Source organism: Dendrobates tinctorius, unplaced genomic scaffold, assembly GCF_039654945.1.
Source record: "Dendrobates tinctorius isolate UK_male_01 unplaced genomic scaffold, ASM3965494v1 ptg000011l, whole genome shotgun sequence".
Classification (NCBI taxonomy): Eukaryota; Metazoa; Chordata; class Amphibia; order Anura; family Dendrobatidae; genus Dendrobates; species Dendrobates tinctorius.
Window position 1 is genome coordinate 87374344 of NW_027361679.1, and position 23302 is coordinate 87397645.

General features: G+C 46.3%; 1 protein-coding gene across 7 annotated transcripts in view; it reads right to left on the reverse strand.

Moving 5' to 3' along the window:
- Nucleotides 1-23302, reverse strand: part of LOC141048597 (excitatory amino acid transporter 1-like) — a 260918-nt gene that overhangs the window by 126811 nt on the left and 110805 nt on the right. Inside the window, exon 2 of one of the 7 annotated variants that reach the window (XM_073544374.1) lies at nucleotides 19491-19570. The exons of the other annotated variants lie outside the window; for them this stretch is intronic. The gene's annotated coding sequence lies outside the window, so the exon portion shown is untranslated. The remainder of the gene's footprint in view (nucleotides 1-19490; nucleotides 19571-23302) is intronic. 7 annotated transcript variants of the gene reach the window in all.

Here is a 23302-nt window from a genome sequence, read left to right on the forward strand (position 1 = left end):
ATCTTTTGAGGAATGTATCGGTCTTACGATCCGAAGAATCAGCCAAAGTTCCCGAATCCTCCACCGGCAAGGAGGATCTACGGGAGGTAGAGGCCACTGCCGCATCCACCTTGGGGGCTCTCGACCAAGCCGTTAACTCCTCATCGTCAAAGGGATACTTACGCTTTGACGTTAAGGGGAGGAAGGTCCTCTGACCTTGTTTCTCCCATTCCCTCTTAACTAGGTCTTTAACAGCTGGGACCACTGGGAATGCTCGGACCTTTTTACGGGAGATACCCGCAAACATTATGTCCTGAGGGGTTTTGGGGTCCTTACTCTCCGGCAACCCCATGGTATTTCGGACAGACTTCACAAGATTACTGACACTGTCCGTGGGGAAACACGTCTGATCCTCGTCCTCTGAGGAAAGGTATTCCTGGGACTTATCGTAATCTAGTTCTCCGGTATCTGACGGCGACCTGGACGCCAGCGAGACTCCTCCTTTAGGTGAACGTATTTCTCTCATGGAGGAGTGACCCCCTAGACTACTGGAACCGCCTAAGGCCCGTAGTTCCTCTCTTATCAGTGCCCGGATATCCTCCTTCTTCCGTGAGGATTCCTCCTGCAAGGCCTCCTCAAGACATGATTGGCATAATCTCTTTGGGTGGCCATCCGGGAGGGGCTGAGAACATAAGGCACACTCACTATGTTTCGCCTTCTCTGTTCTTTTAGCCTAAAAGGGGTATGGACCAGAAGGAGAAGGCTATCAATTATCTAACCTGACCAAAAAACACTCACCCGTGAATTTCGTCAGCAACTACCGGCTGCGGTGTCCGGGACCCAGGCTGAGGCGAGGCATGGGACGACTTCTTTTCCTTACGTTTCTTCTCTAACGGCTCATCTTGTCTGGAAGGCCCAATGGATTCCTTCCTAGAGCTGCCACTTCTTCTGGTGCTATTGGATCTCCTCGTAGCACTGCTCTGTCTACTGCCAAGTGGGGATACCACTAGCTGACCTAATGGGAGCGAAGCTGAGTCATCTAAGGACGACATGACTGCGCACTAGCGCTGTGTCTGTGGCTTCCTTTTAAAGCCTTTGCTATAGCTGCTCCTCTTTTTTTTTTTTTTTTGTCCACCATTTTTTTTTTTTTTTCAGCCCCTACTGCGCATGCGCGGGCGTTGTCCCGCGGTCTCTGCCTTCAGCCTGAACCCGGAAGTCCTCCTCCACTTCCGGGTTGCCTCTCTTGGAGCGCTGGGTCACCGCAAATAGTGATGCGGCCAGCGACACCGCGCGTCGGCGCCCCCCTCCACGCACGGGGTCCTTCTCCTGCCAGGTATGACTCCCAGCAGCGCCGCTCAGCACACACCGCACAAGCCCTTCTGCCACACCGGGAGGGGGGGGGGGCGCCGGTCTCCGTACGCCCGATGGCGTTTGTAATGCGTCCACCCCCTCGGGGGGGGGGGGAGGGGGGGTATAGCCATCACCCCAGTGAGCTTTGGCACCACTTTCGCCTCCAGCCTCACCTGCATTACGCCAGCTCTGGTTGGGGGGAAATACACCTCTCCGCCCGACGCTGCCTCCGGTCCTGGGGCCCCTGCTGCTCATATTATGCAGGCAGGCGGCTACCAGACCAGGTATCCTCTTCTGCGGGTTCCTTCCTAGGAACAGGAAACCAAACTGAGGGAGCGAGGGGGACCGCCCCATTTATCTCTCTGTAGGTTTCCTGTTCCTGGGGCGGATCCCCTCTCTCAGTGGGTGCTGTCGTGGCGAAGAGGAAAAGACTAGAAGCAATGCGATGAAACTGAATGGGAGGAGACACAGATTAGATATTAGAAAAAACTTTTTGACAGTTAGAGTGATCAATGAGTGGAACAGGCTGCCACGAGAAGTGGTGAGTTCTCCTTCAATGGAAGTCTTCAAACAGAGGCTGGACAGACATCTGACTGGGATGATTTAGCGAATCCTGCTTTGAGCAGGGGGTTGGACCAGATGGCCCAGGAGGTCCCTTCCAACTCTATGATTCTATGATTCTGTCGACCTGGTTCGAAGAATATTAAGGCAGACGCTTTATCCAGGTGTTTTCCTGGTGGAGAGTTATGTGAAGAGCCGGCGCCTATTCTCCAAAAGGGTGTGGTGGTATCTGCCATCACGACAGAAATTGAGGCAGAGATTGCGGAGGCTCAGGAGGAGGTACCGCCGGGGTTGCCTGCTAATAAATCTTTTGTGCCACTACATCTACGCTCTAGAGTGTGAGGCGAACATCACGACACGGTACTGGCAGGTCATCCAGGGGTTAAGAGCACTCTGGAACTGGTATCGCGTCGTTTTTGGTGGCCTAAAATCTGGCAGGATGTGGCCTCATATGTGTCTGCCTGTACCACGTGCGCACGGGCCAAGACTCCTCGTTCCCGTCCCGCTGGTAGGTTGCAGCCTCTCGGGGTGCCCAGTAAGCCATGGACTGAGATTTCCATGGATTTTATTACAGACTTGCCCGCCTCGGCGGGGAATTCGGTCATTTTGGTAATTGTTGATAGGTTCTCCAAAATGTCACATTTCGTTGCTTTACCATCTTTGCCCAATGCTAAGACTCTTGCTCAGATATTTATTCGCGAGGTGGTCAGACTTCATGGTGTCCCGTCTGACATTGTGTCTGATCGAGGTACGCAGTTTGTGGCAAAGTTTTGGAGAGCTTTTTGTTCTCGCCTTGGGATCAAATTATCTCATTCATCGGCTTTCCACCCTCAGTCGAATGGGCAGACTGAGCGGATGAACCAAAACCTGGAGCAATACTTGCGCTGCTTTGTTTCCGACAATCAGGAAGAGTGGTCAGCGTTTCTTCCTCTGGCAGAATTCGCAATAAACAACCATTGCCAGGAATCGTCTGGGGAATCTCCTTTTTTTTGTGTGTATGGTCAACATCCTCAATTTTGTACCTTGCGTCAGGGGTGCTCGGTTGGCGTCCCTGAGGAGGACCAGTTGGGAGCTCAATTATCGTCTGTTTGGAGGAGAGTCAAGCAGCGCTTGTTGAAGGTGGGTTCCAGGTACAAACGGGTGGCTGACTGCAGACGTGTGCCAGGTCAGGACCTGTGTGTGGGTGATTGGGTGTGGTTATCTACAAGGAACATCAAGCTCAAGATACCGTCACTTAAGTTGGGTCCCAGGTTCATTGGCCCATTTAGGATCTCCGCAGTGATCAACCCCGTGGCATTTCGTTTGGAGTTGCCGGCTGTGTATAAGATTCATAATGTGTTTCACAAAGCATTGCTAAAAAAGGTCATGGGTTTGGTGGATGGTTCTCCCGGGCCACCACCTCCCGTCTTGGTGGATGGCGCGTTGGAATTTGAGGTGTCCAAAGTGGTGGACTCTAGGGTTGTGCGTCGCACTCTACAGTACCTGGTCCACTGGCGTGGCTATGGTCCTGAGGAGAGGACATGGGTGCCGGCCTCAGACATTCATGCTGATCGACTGGTTACTATGTTCCATCGTCGCCATCCGGACAAGCCAGGTCCTCGACATGGTGAGGTTCCGGAGGTCCCTCGTAGAAGGCGGGGTACTGTCATGTCGGACACTGTTCACACCAGGGTGTCCGGCAGACAGCGGTAATACCCTATTCCACTACAGTATTGTCATGTCGGACACTGTTCACACCAGGGTGTCCGGCAGACAGCGGTAATACCCTATTCCACTACAGTATGCTCAGGGACTTTGTTGGGTATTCTGTTCCAGTCGGGATAGGGTTAACCAGGTTGTCATGCTGGCTGAGGGCTGGGCCACGCCCTTGGTCTTTAAATAGTCCGTCCTGACTATGGGCGTCGCCGACTATAGCTTTTGCCTAGTGCTAGCAATACCGGTCAGCAGTGGTGGTTTTGGAGCGTCTGATATCTGGTGCAGTATATCTCTCAGTTGTTCTTTCTCCTATCTGTTATATATATATATTTGGTTGACCTTGCACATTATTGTATTTCCTTGCGTATTAACGGTGTGGTGTTTCTTTTACCCCTGTCCATACGTATTTGTGGGGTCTGGTGTCTGGTCCCCTCACTGGGTGGAGGGTGGTGGGTTCAGCTTAGGGCTGGACAGGAGACAGGGACAGGGTGGAGGCCCAGGCAGGCACACCTTCAGTGTAAACCCTGGGTTGAGGGACAGACAGGGTTTTCCCTAGTCTGAGGGACACCGCAGGGGTCCCGGGGTTTTAGCCTAAAGTAACTTAGGCATACCATGACAGTCTGTAGATGAGAGCTCCAGAGCTGTGCTTGTGTTAAAGAGAACTGAACCTTGCTTTTGTTCCTGAGTGGGAAGATCCCCGCAGCCACACAGACTACTGTAAGCCATTTTGTTTTTCCCGTTATGCCAGAATGGACAAGTTTGTTTACTTAATTTTGGACTGGTTAATGCAGTACGGTTTTAATAAACCAGTTGAAAACTTAATGGAAAGTGTTCCTGTGACTACCTCTTTAATCAGCCAAGAAAGTCAATCTATCACAATCGATATGCAAGAAAATCTACAGCAACACGAAGCCAAAAATCTTCCACTATTTTTATAAAGCCAATGGTCACATACATGCTTGTTTTCTTCAACTGTTAGTAGGAAGAGCTCTCAATTATTAAGCAGCATTTACTGCAGGGGGTTACGAAAAGAAAAACAAGCTCCACAATACTTTATAAAATATTCGCTCATTCTACCTCCTGCAAGGAAAGCCGCTATTGACCAAAAGCATTCAACGATTGTATACCATTACCCGCCTTAATGATTGTCCATTCTCTCTCATGTTTCATTCATGATATACTGTATATATAGTTGTAAGACAGCCACAAAAAATGCATTTCATACAATATAGTCCTGGAACAGGATGCTTAATATGGCGACATAAAGCTAACGGAGCTTTGTTAAAAAGTGAAATGTGGGGGAGATGTATTATGTTACGAGCTCCACAATTTTCGTTGCACATCTGTTTGGATCAAGCGTAAGACTCTTTACAGTTTTTACACCACTTATGCCAAAGGTAGATAATTCTTAGCATAAAGCCTAATAAATTGACGACAATTTACATCTATAGTTGGTATTGTTTTTCTCTGCTGGTGCATAGGCGGCAGCGATTGCAAAAACTAATTAAACGGCCTTTAAAAAAGTTAGCTGCATGTTACTCCAGTGCATAGGCCATAGTCTGGGCAATTAAGGCTCATCCAGTTGTCAAAGATTTTTCTTACAGACCCATTTTCATCAGCGTTTTTAATCAGATTTTGGTCGGAATATGATCAATGTGTCAGTTTTTACCCTCAGAGATTGGTCTTTGTTTTTTTATTTTTGGAATAGGATAATTTTTTCAAGCTTATATCAAAAACATACAAAAATCAGATATCACAAGGATAGCATCTGGGTGCTTTACCACTTTTTCACACACCCATAGACTTGCATTGCCAAGTTTGATTGATTACTTGGATCAAAATCGGATGTGTCTGCACGTTTTGGTGTGGACCACTCGTCTGTAAAAAATGCTATACACAGATTATAATTGTTAGGCCGGGGTCACACTTGCGAGTGTGATGGGAGAAACTTGCACGAGTCTCTTACATCAATACCCGACACTGCCGCCGGCACTCGGACTGGAGTGTGCGGCTGCATAGAAATACAAGCAGCCGCACACTCCTGTCCCGAGTGCCCGCGACAGTGCCGGGTACCATCACACTTGCAAGTGTGACCCCAGCCGTATGACTACTATCTATGAAAAACTAATGTCTGATTGATCCCTAAGGGTGATTTAATGACTTTAGGTACAGCCCAGATAGGCAACAGTTTATGTGATCATTATACTTGTGATAGGAAAATATCTTAAAATAAAATCACTGTTGAACAGAAAGTTCTTCCTGTGCCCAAAATCTTACCCAATTAGGCTCAGTAGTTTGGGCCTGTTCATTATTAGATGGTGTTCTAGAGGATGGCATCACTGTTGTCATGATCCAGGTTTGATCTGACAGTTTAAATGCACAAGTGTACTTTTTTCCCTTTGGCTGTGTGCCAAAGTGGTGTGATTGCCGCCGGTGGCCATTAGAATTATTACACGTGGTGTCGTTCATTCTAAGTTGCCCCGGTGGTGGTGAGTGGTATCGCACTTTAGTTCTTTGGTTGAGTGCACGTAATTATAAAACAGGTGTGATGCTCTATAAAAGAGTGTCAGGTGTATCAATCACTGTTGGTGATAGGTCTTTAGTTACTCATTCAAGTAAGCCTGGGTGAAAGATGGAGCTGAACAAGAGTCCTTGGCAGCCCAGCCAGAGGGGACGAGTGGCAGCTATGGAGTCTGCAAGGAGTGCTGGCATGGATTAGTGGAGTCCAACGATGGGGTCTGCAAGAAGGGCTGGCATGGTGTGGTGGAGTCGCAGTTTATGGTGTCAGCAGGAAGTGCTTGCATGGCTTTGTGGAGTGGCGACTGTGGTGAGAGTTATACTCAGCATGCTGGACTTGGTTGCTGAAAGCTGGACTCAAGCATGCTGGACTTTTTGGCAGAAAAGTTGGACTCAAGCATGCTGGACTTTTTGGCAGAAGCTGGACTCATCTTTGGGACTCTGTTTACTGGGCAGCTGCAATTGGTGGTGGACTCTGCTCCAAGGCTGCACTATGGTGATGGATCCGGTTATGGTGATGGATCCGGTTGAAGGAGAAGATGCACGCAGGTGGTGGGCTCTGTTGTGGGGAGCATAAGCAACAGAGCAAAGCTAAGTGGTGTCCCCCTGTATTGTCATTTTTCCTTATGTGTGTTTAGTGCAGTGGTGGGATTAGTTTCCGCACCGACCAATTCCCTAGTGAGGGTTTAGGTGCAGGGCGAGTCAGGGTTTTGAGGTTCCTGTGCGTTGCCCGGTGCGGAACCGGCATAGGGAACGATAGGAGTGTAGAGACACTGACTCAGGGGAGTGCAGGAGGTCTCCACTTCCCATTCCCTATTGCAGGGCCCCCATTGTTATTGTTACCCAGGTTTCCCCTTTATTATTTAAATTCGCCTTACTGGAGGCGGGGTTTCCAGACTTTTGTATATATACATGTAATACCTAAATTCGCATGTTGGAGGTGGCGTATCCGGCTGCATGTGCTATTATTTAAATTCACCCCACTGGAGGCGGTGTATCCAGGGTCACATGAGTCATATGGGTTCGCCTTGCGGTTCTCGCTGCGTCGACACGCGTGACAACTGTCTTTGCTATCCAGGAACTGCCTACAAATTTTGACCAAATAAGGCTGGGCAATGTCCTACGCTAGGAGGAACCCATGGCTCATCCTGGTGTTTAACGCAAGTCAATGTACTTTTGGCTATTATGTGCTCATTTGTGTTACCCTTCAAGGATATGCCTTCCCAGACCATCTCTGGCCCACCGCCAAACTGGCCATACTAGATGGTGTTTCATTCAGCATTGTGTTCATCACTCCATCTCCAGACACTGGCAGACCTTCTAATGCTTGTGTTCTCTGATAAATGCCAATTGAGCACTCACTGAGTCCAGGTCCTACTAAAGGAAGTGAGGCTTTTGTGCCACCATCATGGAGTCTGTCTTGTTAGAAACATGCACACCAATAGCGCTTTAGCTATACAATTTAGAGCTCCGTCAATGCTCCTTCTGTCCATCCTCAAATAAAGGAGCATATACTGCTCCTGCTGCATTTTTGATGCCCTTCTATGGCGCTATCAGCTCTCCTCACGTAACAACTTGAGTCATGATTTCAATGCCATGCTCTTAAGGCCTCCTTCACACATCCGTAAAAAAACAGTATTGGTCTCATCAGTGTGCCATCAGTGTTTTTCCATTGTGATTAAAGAAAAATAAATCATTTGGGTGGTTTTATGAACCTTGTGTCTCCTGGACTATTTGCTGCTGGATTCAGACGTAGAAGAGGCCTGCAGCCCCAAAATAAGTGTGATGCCCCTCACACATAGCAGCACACCGGGACTAGGACAAGAGATGTCTGTATGATGTCAAAGCGAGTGGGAACTGAGGCTCGCCCACCACTACTTTGCTTGGGCATCTTACATATGGTTACTATGTGCATACACAGCTACCTCTACCTATCAATCATGATGGTGTGAGAGAGCACTGTCCTCATAAAATCCCCAGACAAATAAACTGAGTCCAATTCATTAACAATGGCATTGTACCCACCGATATTAATGAGGGGACATGCAATAGTGAAGCACCCCAAGGGGCCGTGGGTTTCTCGGTACCGGGCCGGTTGTCTTAAAGGGATTTGTCACAGTGGCAGTGACCCGGTCCGTAGCCCCTGGCGTTCATGTAAAATTAAGGGAACTGAATAGGAATAAAATTTGTGCATAAGTCGTGACGTCACCTGTGGTATTCTGGTCAGGGTGACCAGCGCTGCAGTACAGGTCCTCTGAGACTGATGATAAGATGCAGCAGAGTTGGCAAAGCTCTCCACAGGTAGAGCTGTAGTCCCAGGGCAGTTGAGAGGAATTTAGAGGTGATGATATAGTGTGGAGTCAAAGATGTAGTAGAGCCGAGTTGAAGACGCAGGAAGAAGGCAGAGGACACAGTTGAAAGTAGTTCCAAGACTTTACTTACAATTCTGGTGCGCACAGATGCCCACTTCAGTGCTGTGCTCTCCAGGTGAGGGGTCCAGACAACTTCTAGGCAAAATGAAGTACACACTTCCAGCACTTCCTGTCAGTATGTACCCTTTCCTGGCCGTCTCCACACAATCTGCTGCTCTCCACTTTCCTTCCTTTCCAGCACTTCATAATTACCATCCCAGGCCAGCAGCTGCGAATCCTGTCAGACAACATGTACCCTTCGTTTCTGTGATCCTATGTAGCTGCCTTTCTGGTAAGAATAACCGTGGTAGGGGCTGTGGTCCATAAAGTCACCACAGCTATCGGCTTGCTAGTTGTGTCCTGAGGTAGGCACACTAGGCTAGGGGCCGTGACCCTTTGCGACCAAGTTTCTTCCTCCACCTGACGTCAGTCAGTGTGGAAATGAACCCCACGGGGAGTATGCTCCAGCTGTGTCTCAGAAGAACCACCTTTCCTTCAGGGAGCTTTCTTTATAATCCAATCCGTCCAGCAGCCTCTAATCACAAGAGCTGTTCCAGACACGTCCTTCTCCTTCCCTCCCTCCGAAGGAACTGAACCTAACTTCCCTGTAATTCTCCCGCTCACAAACTACGCTCCGCCCATCTCCCAGCACTCTTTGTGTTCCAAGCAGGGGCTATAAAGGGTGCTCTGCTACACTAGAGTGTGTGGGATGGAATGTGGTCGGGTGTCTCCACCTTACCTCGCTCTGGGTGAGGTGCAGTATCTCTGTGGCGACTGGACCCTCAGGGGCACCACATTAGCAAGATTTGCCCAACTTAGTAAGATCACTTACTGGACTACATTTTTGTTGACCGTTTCGCCACTAATGGGGCAAAACTTTTCATAAATTAGATAGGCGAGGTGTAGCACACTTTGGTGAAGCTAGCCGGGACTGGGGTGAAAATGTCCAAAGTCAGAAAGATTTTGTGCAACATCTGAGTAACTAAAAAATTTAGCAACTTATAAAAGAGTGTTACACCAGAAAACTGACAGAAATCGGTGGTCTATGTGTTTACTCTTTCAAGGTTCATAGAGCAAATATACAGTATGTTATGCTAATTGGCTACTGTTTTGTGTTTTAGAATTATTAACCTGTCTCTGTGATACATGGTCCGTACTTATGGTAGCATATCAACTTGACAGATCCGCTTTTACACTGTAAGATTCTTTCTAAAAATATAGTCTCTGATTGTTTATCTAGTAAATGAGTTCATGACACTATAGGGAATCTACAAGGCTTGCACAACGTTGCTATGACATTGCTATAGAAACCCCATCAGTTGCTTCGTGGGTGCCTTTCTGCTGCTATCAGTGATTTTTAAATTATAATTAAAGATACCTCTTATTTGTGAAATTAAAATCACATAAAAATCTCTGGGATTTCCAATGTGTGAGGTTAAAGTCCTTTTTAAGTGATGGTTATGCATGATACAATACACAGACATGGGGAAAATAAACGGACAAGACTGTTCATTAAAGATGCATGCTTTATCAAATCATTAAACTGCCGAAAATATTGACTTTAATTTTGACAGGGCTTAACCGATTTGCTGTGGTCTTTTCATGGTAGCTATACAGCGCCTTACATTTGCGGGTGAACATCTGTTTCATCTGAAAAACTTAATGACCATTACAACCAGTAGCATCGTATTGTCACTGAACCAGCTGTTTCCTGAAAAATTAGGCATGAAAAAACAGTTGTACGTACACCTATTGATTTTAATGAGGCTGTGTAATCATTCAATGTTCCTTGGGTGGTGCTCAATATTTGCTACCAAGGTTCCTATGCAGGTTGCAGGTGATCATTGAAGGTCACAGTAGCAGGACACCTTATGATCAGCTTATCATTTGGGACCTTAACAGCAAAAAAAAGGAGTGTTGACACTGGGCAATCCCTTTAACCACTTAGTGACAGAGCCAATATTGACCTTAATGACTAAGCCAAATTTTACAATTCTGACCACTGTCAATTTATGTGGTAATAACTCTGGAACGCTTCTTCGGATCCAACTGATTCTGAGATTGTTTTTCTCGTGACTTATTGTACTTCATGTTAGTGGTAAAATTTCTTCGATATGATTTGCGTTTATTTATGAAAAAAATGGGAATTTGCAAAAATGTTGAAAATTTAGCAATTCAAACTGTTAATTTTTGTGACCTTAAATAAGAGAGTTGCGTCACACACAATAGTTCATAAATAATATTTTTCACATGTCTACTTTACATCAGCACAATTTTGGAAACAATTTTTTTGGTTAGGAAGTTAGAAGAGTTAAAAGTTGACTAGCGATTTATCATTTATACACATTACATTTGAAGTGACTTTGAGGGGTCTATATGACAAAACAGTGACATCATTCTAAAATCTGCACCACTCAAGGTGTTCAAACCACATTCAAGAAGTTTAACCCTTCAATTGCTTCACGAGTACTGAAGCAATGTAGATTACTCGTAAAAAAATGAACATTTTGCTTTATTCACAAAAAAAATGTACTTTAGACCCAAGCTTTTTTATTTTCACAAGAGTAACATGAGAAAACGGACTAGAAATCTTGTTGTGCAAGTCCTCCCGAGTATGTGGATTCTAATTATGTGGGGGAAAAACCACTAGTTGGGCGCATGGCAGGGCTCAGAAAGAAAGCACACCATTTGACCTTTTGAACGCAAAATTGGCTGGAATCCATAGCGGACGCCATGTTGCGTTTGGAGAGCCCCTGATGTTCCTAAAGAGTGGAAACCCCCCACAAGTGACCCAATTTTGGAAACCACACACTTCCAGGATTTTATCCAGGGGTATAGTGATCATTTTGAATCCTCAGAGAGGACACAGAATTAGTTTGTCATATTGAATATGCTGTCATTAGTGTTGAATGCAAGTGTTCGCTACTCCAGTTTGCATAGGGTGCTCGAGTATGCACCAAATATCACGGGTGCTTGAGTGACATGCTCGATTCCCTGCCCCGCATGCTTTGCGGCTGTTTAAACAAAAAAAAAAAAATTTGGAGATCCGTGATACTCTGTGCATACTTGAGCACCCAATGCAAGCTTGACTAGCAAGCACTTGCGCTGAACACTAGCCGTCACATTGTCATCATTTTTTACTTTTAAAAAATGTCCAAGCCTAACACAACCCTAACCCCCAACACTAAGCCCATCCCTAACACAACTCTAAGCCCAACCCTAACTGCAAAGAATGGAAAAAATTAAAACATTTTTATTTTACATTTTTTTCAAACTAAGGAGGTGACAAAGGGGGGTTTGATTTACTATTTTTTTTATTTTGATCACTGTGATAGTGTCTATCACAGTGATCAAAGGAACCAATAAGAAAAATTCCCTATTGTTGTTGGGTACCGGCTGGCAGATCTTGGCGGGCGCACTGCACACACGCCCACCATTTTTTCTAGGAAGATGATACAGAGGGCCAGGGGACAGGGCAGGAGGGATCGGGGATGACAGAGGCATCGAGGTGGGTCGGGGGACCCCATTTCTCTCTTTTCTGATTTATTAGATCATATCAGAGGAGAGAGAAATGAATTTTAAATCGAACTTTTTTGTGATCACCATTATTCGGTGAATATCGGCGATCACATGACTGGACCGCAAAACCCAACCCTGATTATGTTCCAGGATCTCAGCTTCCCCCAGTAGCTGAGACCCCGGAGATTTTCCGACACTGGGGGTGCTATACCCTTATTTCACAGCATCGTTAAAAAGTGCACTGAGGAATAAGTACCTTTTACTGCTGCCGTTTATAAGGTATATCAGTGATTGATAAGGGGTTAAAGGTGTTGTCTAGCCTTAGGGTACAAGTCTGATGTCACTATGTAACTGCAGGCTTGTGACATGCAAGGATCGGTGCTACTAGCAGGGGTCATGTGACCATAAGAATACAAATTGCATACTTTTGGCTACAATCCGACTAGATGTGTCGGGCCTCGCTCAATTCGCTTGCACTGAGCTGTAAGCAGGTGGTCTGAATGCAACAGCGGATACACCAGGCAGGGATCAACAATCTATTGCTACTTTATTTACTTAACACTGTTAATACAAGAAAGATTATTTTTGCAAGTAAATCACAAACAAAACATTCACAATACTATTTACAGTCAATTACAGTATATATACCCAGAAATTCATTCGGTAATGCAAAACATGAAATATGTCTTCAATGGCAGTTCAGTATTCATGGATCAACTTCTGTCTGGCATGGAGGTGATAAGCGCTGTACTGGTGGGAACAGTGACTAAGGCGCCTTGCGACTATCCGGCCCCTGACAAGGGCCACTGCTCCGTATCACTAGCCACACGTTTTCCTGCCAAAGTCCATCAGCTCTCTCTGGGCCGCTCTAGCATCAGCGAGACCCCATCTGGCCTGTAGTCCTCTCACTGCCCACGCTCGGTACCGTAAGCCTCTGGTGAAAGTGCTGGCCTGTTTCACACATCACCTCAAATCACCAGACCAGGCTTGAGTCTTTGGCTGGATGTCCTCAGGGCCTCTTAAAGTACTTCACTGTCAATGAATGTCTCCTTAGTCTGTATCGATGGGGGCTGGTCCTTGACAGTTGACTGGGGTCGACTTAGTTGGGAGCCTTGACCAGCGTTGTTCGGGTCTTCAGTTCTTGACCATCAACGGGTGAAGTCTAGACCTTGACTGGCATAGCTTTGGTCTTTGGTGCTGGACTGTTGTTGTACGAGTCTGAGCTTTACTGGTATCCAAGGCTGCTGGAGCTGCAGTGGGTCCAAATATTCTTGCATTTTGGCGCAATGGCCTTTTGTATCCAAGGCTAGCTTCATCACGGTCACCTGACCCTGAGCACTGGCTAATCCCACCCCTCCTGCAACTTCTCTCCTTCAAATCAGTTATGCAGGGTTTTATTGAGGCCTGGAAGCCGCACGGCATTGCAGCGTTTTATCCCCTGTGCTCCTACAGAACGAGACCACGCAAGTCTAGTTGGCATGAGACTACATATATTCAAAATCACCGAGGGAATCATCACAGAATGCACTGCGAGGATTCACAAGTCTGCAGTCACATAGAGTGACTATAGACTTGTACCCAAGGCCGGACAACCCCTTTAAGGTTGAAGCTCCACGACGATGATGTGTTGCACAACAGCAGTTGTCTGACAAGTCCAACGACCAAAAACTTTTCTAGAACTTGTGTGTGACTTGCTATAGCATGACTATTTTAGAGCCCTGATTTTGCTATTAATAAAAAAGCCAAAGTTGTTCACAATTCGCATGTCACATGCGAGTTGCATTGGAGTCTGTGTTCCAACACATTTGGAAACATTTGCGACTGTGTGTGGCAGTTGCAGTATATCGCATGTCGCAACGTAACACCATAGGAGACCATTACATCCAATATTGCACTGTGTCACTACAATTTTAGTGTTGCGTGACACGTCGCCATGTAGCCCTGGCCTCTTACTGCCTCATATATTCTATTTCTAGAATCAATTGTTTCTTTAAACTTTCCCAAAGATTTGGCAACATGCAAAAATGTAGAAGATTGTGGATTTGTGTTGAACTATAAAACGCAGTGTTCCACCCCTGAAGCCATGAGTCCAACAACAGAACAAAATCTTAATTACAACATGAAGGAGTGATGTTGCTTGTGCCCCGTGGTGCGGCTTTCTTTCTACATCAGACCTACTCTAAATGTGTATGCATTGGCAAAACTGTGTTTTTCACAGTATGACAGACCGAGAACAAAATATAAAACAATGCCCATTAACACACAAAGGCAATTAATGCGGTCTAATCTCCATATAAGATGATAACTACAGTTTGATGTATAAATTATACCTATAAAATAACTTTTATTCATCACCTTTATATCATCCTACATGTTACAACTCAACAGATTGTATTAATGCATGCTAATTAGATAGAGGGAACATAGTGTTCAGTATCTGCTCCAGCATGTGGGATTCACAGATAAAATAGGAACCAGTGTAAACCAGTAGATAGAAAAATATTTAGATTTAGTTATCCTTTAATGGCTAACTGAAAAGATGGTAACAAATTGCAACCTTTCGAGACTACTCAGGTCTCTTCATCAGGCCAATAAAAAGTATCTTCTTCAGTTAGCCATTTAAAAGGTATCAACCACTGAGGAGACTCAAATCGAAATATGTTTCAGATAAAATAGGAAATGCTTTCTTTCTGTGACATCAGTAATATTAGGTTAGTACTTAAAGGGATTATCTGGAACTATTTTTTTTTTGTCATGGGGCTAAGACCTGCCAGCCAGGCAGTTTCTAACTACCTGCCTGTTCCACCTACACTAGCTCAGAATGGTCATGGACTGCTTCTACCGACATTAGGTCAAAAGAAGCAGCAGAATCAACAGAGCAGCTCTTTTCCTTTCAGACTGCTCTGTCCACTGGGAATGACTGCTGATGTCATGATGATTGTTAGGCAGTTAGGCAGCAAGCTGCCAATCATGACATTGCCAGTCACTTCCCGGCAACAGAGAAGAGTGGAAGAGATGCTGCTGCTCTGTCGACGTGATATCAGCTGAAGCCGTAGAACCATGGGCAGGAGCGTGGGCAGGACCAGACCCTCTTAATAGGTACACTGTATACAGACTCCTAGCCACATCTTCCCTGTAAACAGACCATCCTAGAATTTTAGAATGGACAGACCCTTCCTTTTCTCCACCAAATAAAGATCCCCCCATATACACTAACCCTAGACCCCCTATAACTCTGTGTCAGACAAACTCCTTTATATGACTGCATCCATTAGCTTCCTCCCCCCACAATAATGACATCTATGCTCCCTTTTCCACCACTATTATGACATCCATAACCCAGTCATTAAAATGACCCCCCAATTTAACATGGTCCCCAATTTAGTATCATCCATGACCCCTTGTTATAATAGCCCCCCAAGTATAATGACATCTATTGCCCCTTCACAAAAATAACCATTGCTCCATCAGTATAATAGCCCCCTCAGAATAATAACCATTGCTCCATCAGAGTAATAGCCCCCTCAGAATAATAACCATTGCTCCATCAGGGTAATAGCCCCCTCAGAATAATAACCATAGCTCCATCAGAGTAATAGCCCCCTCAGAATAATAACCATTGCTCCATCAGGGTAATAGCCCCCTCAGAATAATAACCATAGCTCCATCAGAGTAATAGCCCCCTCAGAATAATAACCATAGCTCCATCAGAGTAATAGCCCCCTCAGAATAATAACCATTGCTCCATCAGAGTAATAGCCCCCTCAGAATAATAACCATTGCTCCATCAGAGTAATAGCCCCCTCAGAGTAATAACCATAGCTCCATCAGGGTAATAGCCCCCTCACCACAGCTCTCCTGCCAGCAGCAAGCTTTTGACCCACTGACAGTCCACTTTCTCCTGTGAGTCCAGCCAACATATGCTGGAGGTTGCACAGTGATTTCCCAGTGGTCTTACCCCCCCCCCCCCAGCGATCACAAAGTTTCCCTTCTCCCATGGATAGGGGGATGACTTCCAAACTTAAGACAACCCTATTAAATGTATGCAAAAAAAAACCCACTTAAAGTAAATATATCTATATGTTATATATGTTTCTATGCATATATATTTCATGTTGCGCACCTACCTCTAATCTCATATAATCTTTAGCATGGTCTCCTGAATATCCTTGTTGGGATCATGACCTCTGTGACATTAATACAGATGGCACACGTTCTGTTATTACCAATCACCAATCCAAGAATGATCTGGTCCTTATTCTCCGTATTTTGTTTTTAGTTCTCCATCCCGCTCACTAATCCTTGTCTAATCTGTCACTGAGCTTCCTATGTGGATTCTTATTCTGTACTATGCACCCAATTTCCCGTCTGTATTTAAAAACCCCTTAATGTCCAATGACGTGCACAGTATGTCATCAGACATTTCCCCTGCTTTGATGAGGGCTCCGGCACTGAGCCCGCATCAAAGCCTGGACATGTCAGCTGTTATGAACAGCTGACATGTGCCCGCAATAGGCGCGAGCGGAATCGCCATCCGCCCGCGCCTATTAACTAGTTAAATGCCGCTGTCAAAGCTGACAGCGGGCATTTAAATAGCATTTCCGGCCGCCGGGCCGGAAATGACCTCATCGCCGACCCCCGTCACGTGATCGGGGGTCGGCGTCATGTTGCCTGGACAACCAGAGGTCTCTATGAGACCTCTATGGTTGTTCCAGGCATATGGCTTTCAGCGCCACCCGGTGGTCGGCACTGAAAGCACAGCAGTAAATCTGCTACATATGGGCGATCTGCTCATCGCCCATATGTAGCAGAGCCGATCGGGTTGCGCAAGCTTCTAGCCTCCTATGGAGGCTATTGAAGCATGCCAAAAGTAAAAAAAAAAAAAATGTTCAAAAATAAAAAAAATTAAAAAAACCTAAAAGTTCAAATCACCCCCCTTTCGCCCCAATCAAAATAAAACAGTAAAAAAAAAATCCCACATACACATATTAGGTATCGCCGCGTTCAGAATCGCCCGATCAATAAAAAAAAGCATTAACCCGATCGCTAAACGGCGTAGCGAGAAAAAAATTCAAAACGCCAGAATTACGTTTTTTTGGTCACCAAGACATTGCATTAAAATGCAATAACGGGCGATCAAAAGAACGGATCTGCACAAAAGTGGTATCATTAAAAATGTCAGTCCGGCACGGAAAAAATAAGCCCTCACCTGACCCCAGATCATGAAAAATGGAGACGCTACGGGTCTCGGAAAATTGCGCAAATTTATTTATTTTTTTTTTTAGCAAACTTTGGAATTTTTTTTCACCACTTAGATAAAAGAGGACATAGACATGTTTGGTGTCTATGAACTCGTAATGACCTGGAGAATCATAATGGCAGGTCAGATTTAGCATCTAGTGAACCTAACAAAAAAGCCAAGCAAAAAACAAGTGTGGGATTGCACTTTTTTTGCAATTTCACCGCACTTGGAATTTTTTTCCCATTTTCGAGTACACGATATGGTAAAACCAATGATGTCATTTAAAAGTACAACTCGTCCCGCAAAAAATAAGCCCTCACATGGCCATATAAACGGAAAAATAAAAAAGTTATGGCTCTGGAAAGAAGGGGAGGGAAAAATGAAAATGTAAAACCAAAAATACCCCTGGTCGTTAAGGGGTTAAGAGATATTTATAAGATATCCAGCCATGGCCTGCTCTAATATCATGATCGTTTATTTGGGTCACAAATGTCACAAGGAAATTCTTACTGGACTTCTAGCATAGTTATAAGATTTTGGTTTCAGTATTGTAGAGAATATTAATGTTAATAAATCAGAATTAACTACAATTTCAGCACACAGATGTTCTGGAAGGCTTAGGGTACATGCTCTCAGCACATAAATGCAGCAGATATTCTGTCCACATTTTCTTGACCAAAAACCAAGAGGGTATTATCTCATCCATGCACCACAGAAAATCCACAGAGTAAATTGAGAAGTGATGTACCTTTGTGATCCGCGGCATCTCAGTGTTTGCCACGTATTTTATGGAGCAATGGGTAAAATGTTTGGTAAATATTCCGCATTCAATTTGCAGTGATAGAGTCATAATCGTACCCCCTAACTTTTGAAGAACAGAAAGAGGAAAAAAAAAAATCACTTAGTGCAGCAAATTTTGGTCACACCCCTGGCCACACTCCAATCCATACCTATTTACAATTTATTTTTACCCCTTCAGGAGGAGTTGTTAGAGGGGCGGTAGCAGCGAGGGACATTCAGCAGACCCAAATCCGGGACTGTCCACTGTATCCAGGGGACTCCGGTTCAACGTCAGGTCAGTACTACCTGGCAGCTGAACAGAAGGCTGCGAATCTCTTACCTTCCGGCTCCCTGGTGCAGCTTTTGATTAGCAATGGCTGGTGCGAAGTCATACGTGCGTCCTGCTCATCCCTAGTTGGGACCTGTGGATTTATTTTTTGTATATACAATGTATTTCTATGGACATGTATAGTCTGCTCCTGGGTTTACTGCAGTAGAGGTCAAGATAACCAAATTCTCCTATCTACATCATTGGTAGAGCAGCAGCTTGCAAACATGGAGACGTGAGTAGAAGTCCCAGTGAGACTTGATCACAGAGCAGGGCTGGACTGGGACTAAAATTCAGCCCTGGCATTTGAAGTTACACAGGCCCACTAGACACATGGTGACTATATAATATCTTTGTACACTTGTAGGTTACAAGAAGTGAGAGGAGATTAACACGACTATATACCATGTAGTCAGATCTATGCCTAGTATTTTAGCTCAGTCCTATTTATTGCTTTTAAGTACAGTACTCCTCCCAAATCTCTGTCCCCTTTTGTACGCACGGTTACAGAATTCCTGGCAGAACTGCTATCCATAGAGCAGCCAGACCCCCTGGTCACAGCCGCCCCTATCATACCTACCAACTTTTGAAGAAGGGAAAGAGGGACAAAGACTGCGGCGCGCGCAGTGTGCCGCTGCAAATTGTAGGCCACGCATCGGCCACACCCATTTCACAACTGGTCACGCCCAATCGCACCCATTTAGCACTGCTGATCACACTGACTGGTACTGAGGGCACAGTGGCTGGCATTATGGGCACACTGACTGGCACTAAGGAAGAGAGAAAACAGAGAGAGAAAGAAAGGAGAGCGAGAGAGAAATAGAGAACAGAGAGAGAAACAAGAAAGAACAGAGAGAAAGAAAGAGGGGAATGAAAGAACAGAGAGAGAAAAAAAAAAGAAAGATTAGAGAGAGAAAGAAAGAACAGAGAGAGAGAGAAAGAAAGAAAGATTAGAGAGAGAAAGAAAGAACAGAGAGAGAGAAAGAAAATGAGGGAAAGACAGAACAGAGAATGAGAAAGAAAGAACAAAGAAAGAAACAGAGAGAAAGAAATAAAGAAAGTTTCTGTAAAGATACTATAGCAGCCCGGCTCCCATTGTAGTGCTCACCTGAGCCTCCCGGTGCAGGACATATCATGATCCCTCACATGGCCGGCATCCCCGATTCCAAGGCGATCCTGCTGTCTGCGCTGTCGGAGGAGGACATGGTTATGGATCTGAAGCATTCCTAGTTCCGTCACAATCATGAAATTATCTCATTTCCGGTCAGCTTCCAGCACATCACTTCAGGTGGAACGTCATGTGTGTGTTTTAAAATGCTCCTCGGGGCTCTGCCGTGTACTCCTGTGTCCATGGGAAAAGCCCACTTTGTATGCTTCGTACACACTTGGCTCCGCTCATCCCATACACATATGGCTCCTCTCCATACACGCGCGGCTACGCTCCGTACCCCTCGTACACGCGCGGCTACGCTCCGTACCCCTCGTACACGCGCGGCTACGCTCCGTACCCCTCGTACACGCGCGGCTACGCTCCGTACCCCTCGTACACGCGCGGCTACGCTCCGTACACCTCGTACACACATGCGGCTACGCTCCTTACACCTCGTACACACATGCAGCTACGCTCCTTACACCTCGTACACACATGCGGCTCCGCTCTGTACACCTCGTACACACACAGCTCTGCTACATCTATCCTGTAAACCCCTCCTGACCCCACACATACTTCCCTCATCCAGCACCATGACAACCAGCACAGCCGAGTCCTGCAGACACCAAGAGGCAGGGCTGTGCGCACAGGACCTGTGATGAGGTCACAGGAGGGGCGGAGTCAGGGGTCACATGATCAGGGGTCTGGACAAAGACTCCTGATCATGTAACCCCTGACTCCTCCCCTCCAGTGACCACATAAAAGGTCCTGTGTACAGAGAAGAGAGCAGGCAAGCGACGCTGTGAGTGGCTGCGGGCGGGGGGAGGGAGGTCTCTTGCTAGGGTGTGGGGGGAGGGCGTGGATGGAGTGCCAGTGGCCGCATCAGCTGGCAAGCGGCCAGATGATCAGGCGCTGCCGCCCGCGGCCCACATGACAGCAGCCCAGCGGAAAAATGCCCGGTTGGGTATATTACCAATTCGGGCCTGTCACAGAGGAAGATGCGGTACATATATAATTTAATTTATGCAGAATGATGAAGAGGTGAGTATCAGAAGCTGGGACAAAAGCCCTGAAGTGACAGTACCGCTAAATCCGGAACAATTGGGCGCTATGGTCATGACTGTCTTACCCTTTTTGCCTTTTAAAACAAATGTGTTGCAATATATAAATGGCATACATCAGGTTAATTGCCCAGACCTGATGAGGCTGGTGTGCTTACATTGAAAAGCCATGTGAAAATCTCAATCTCTGCCCACTTAGCCTGATTGACAGCTCTTCGCGGACCTTCATTTCTGCTGCCGACAGCTCACAACCGTTCCATACAAGCTGTAGCTGCGGATTGTCCTGCGGATTTTTCGGCGCGGATTTGTAAAAAACGCTGGTAAATCCGCAGGTCAAAAGACCTGCGGTTTATCTGCAGTTTTTCTGCGGTTTAACCTGCGGGTTTCCTCTGCAGTTTGACACCTGCCATGGAGCAGGTGCCAAACCGCAGCGGAATCCGCACAAAGATTTGACATGCTGCGGTTTTGAAACCGCAGCAAATCCGTGCAGAAAAATCTGCACTGTCTGCACAGCGGTTCTCATTTTGCATTGATTTTAATGGTACTGTACACCACACCAGAAACTGCTGCGCATCCGCAGGACCAAAACCGCTGCAGATCCGCTTCAGAATCCGCAGCGTGTGCACACACCCTAAGGCTGTGGTCACATGCAGTAGTCATGGTGCGGTTTTTAACCACAGCAGCCCTGTGTCACTGCGGTCTGTTTACGGTTTCCATGCAATATCACTTAATCTTACAGGGAAACCGCTGCTGGAACAGTAACACCGCTCGGCTGATCATTAGTACTGCTCAGTTTTGCACTTGAAATAACCGATTCCGTGAGAGATTAAGTGATTTTGTAGGGTAACAGTAAAATATGGCACAGGCCTACTGTGGGTAAAAGTCACAACAAGGCCACTACGTGGGAACACAACCTTATACAGCAGGTGTTTGTAACATCAATAAGTCTCTAACATCTGTTTAACTGTCATGACCCACAAAGTTAAGACCAGCGGACAACTTATACCTACAACAGGATGGAATGGGGTGAGGAAGGCCCTAACTGTAGGGAAGGAGGGACAAGGGCACCTCCTGAACTCCAACCTGAGCCGGTCACTCCCCTAATGCAATAAGTGGGTCCTTCCCCCCGCTGCCGTCACGTGCCTGAATTCTGATTGTCAACTCACTAATCCATGGCTAGTGCACTGGCTGGCAAGAACGCTATTCTCACTACTGCAAATGATAACCAACACAGGGAGAGTGACAAATACAAGACAGACAGATAGAAGCGAACTGTCTCTGCTGCAAAGCACCAGTCAGCAGAGGGTAGACACCAGGACCACGAAACCAGCAGATTCACTACTGCAACTAGAGAGCTCCTTACTCCAGGCTTGGTCACCATAGATTACTGTATCACCAACAGTCAGGTGACTATTAAAATGGATGGTGGGAGTGGTCACCACCCACATCAGCTGACCAGCCACACAGCAGGTGTGAGCAAGGAAACTGACATTTAACCCTTGCTGAACTGAAAGGCTAAAACTACATTTAAATTATAGCGGAACCAGAGCTGCCACAAATCCAAAAATGAATCGTGACAGTACCCCCTCTGGATCCTCAATACCAGACTTCACTGGAAATGACGTCTCCCACCACTAGGATTCACTTCCGCAGTCACCTGAACCTCAAAGTTATGGCAAACGCAGCCCGATGGAGATGGCAATAATGTAGGCTCCGGAGGCGCCACAAATCTCCAGATTGCCGACTTGTGGAATAAGTTGTATACCTGCATTACTGTGGGTAAGTCCAGCTGAAAAGTCCCCGGGCTGAGAATGGCCGACACCCGATACGGCCTGATTACCCTAGATCTCCAGGTCCCAGATGCGTACTTCCACCTGATGTTTTTGGTGGACACCAACACATTCAATTACACACAGGTCCGGACCTGAATGTTTATTTCCAAGCATGTGTTTCCCAAAGGATGGTGAACTCTTTGAGGAACTGACAACAGAGGCATCCCCCTGTGTCACCAAACTCATACCCTTGCTATACACAGAGGGAACCACCACCCTTCCCTTACCCCTCCTCCTGAGAGGACCCCGAGACTCAGGGTTTACTTGTGGTGAGGGTTGAAACTTGCCCCTATTCCCTGGTAGCACCTTAGCTGCCTCCATCAGAGAAGATTTGAGAAGGATGGTAGAGATCGTAGCTCCCAGGCTGCAGTCCTTACAAGACTGGTCCCTACTGACTACTTCCCTGGACCGCCAATTTATGACCGGGTTGTGACTCTTCAGCCAGGGAAGGCATAAAATGATGGGAGTTGGCATACCCTCCAAGGTGTAGCACGACAGGGATGGACCCACCATGAAGAGTTCCTATACGTAGGTTAATATTATCTATGACTTGGGTCACATTCCCCTGGCTGAGAGGAACAGAATCAGTTGCCCGAACAGTAATGGGCCTCGCCAGCAACCTACAGATCAGACCATAGGTCTGGAGAATCCACCAAATTGACTCCAGCTCCACTATCCACAAGTGCTGGTATCGTCTCAATTTCCCCACCAACCACTTCAGCCAGAATGGTACACGGAGATGAAAAGATGGAGGAAATGTACACACCCTGGTCATCTCCCTCCACACGACGAGGGGAACATGGCTTTTGAGATGAAGTACATACTTTGGTGTGAGCTGGCCAGACATTAATGTAATGATCAGTCAGACCACGGAGAA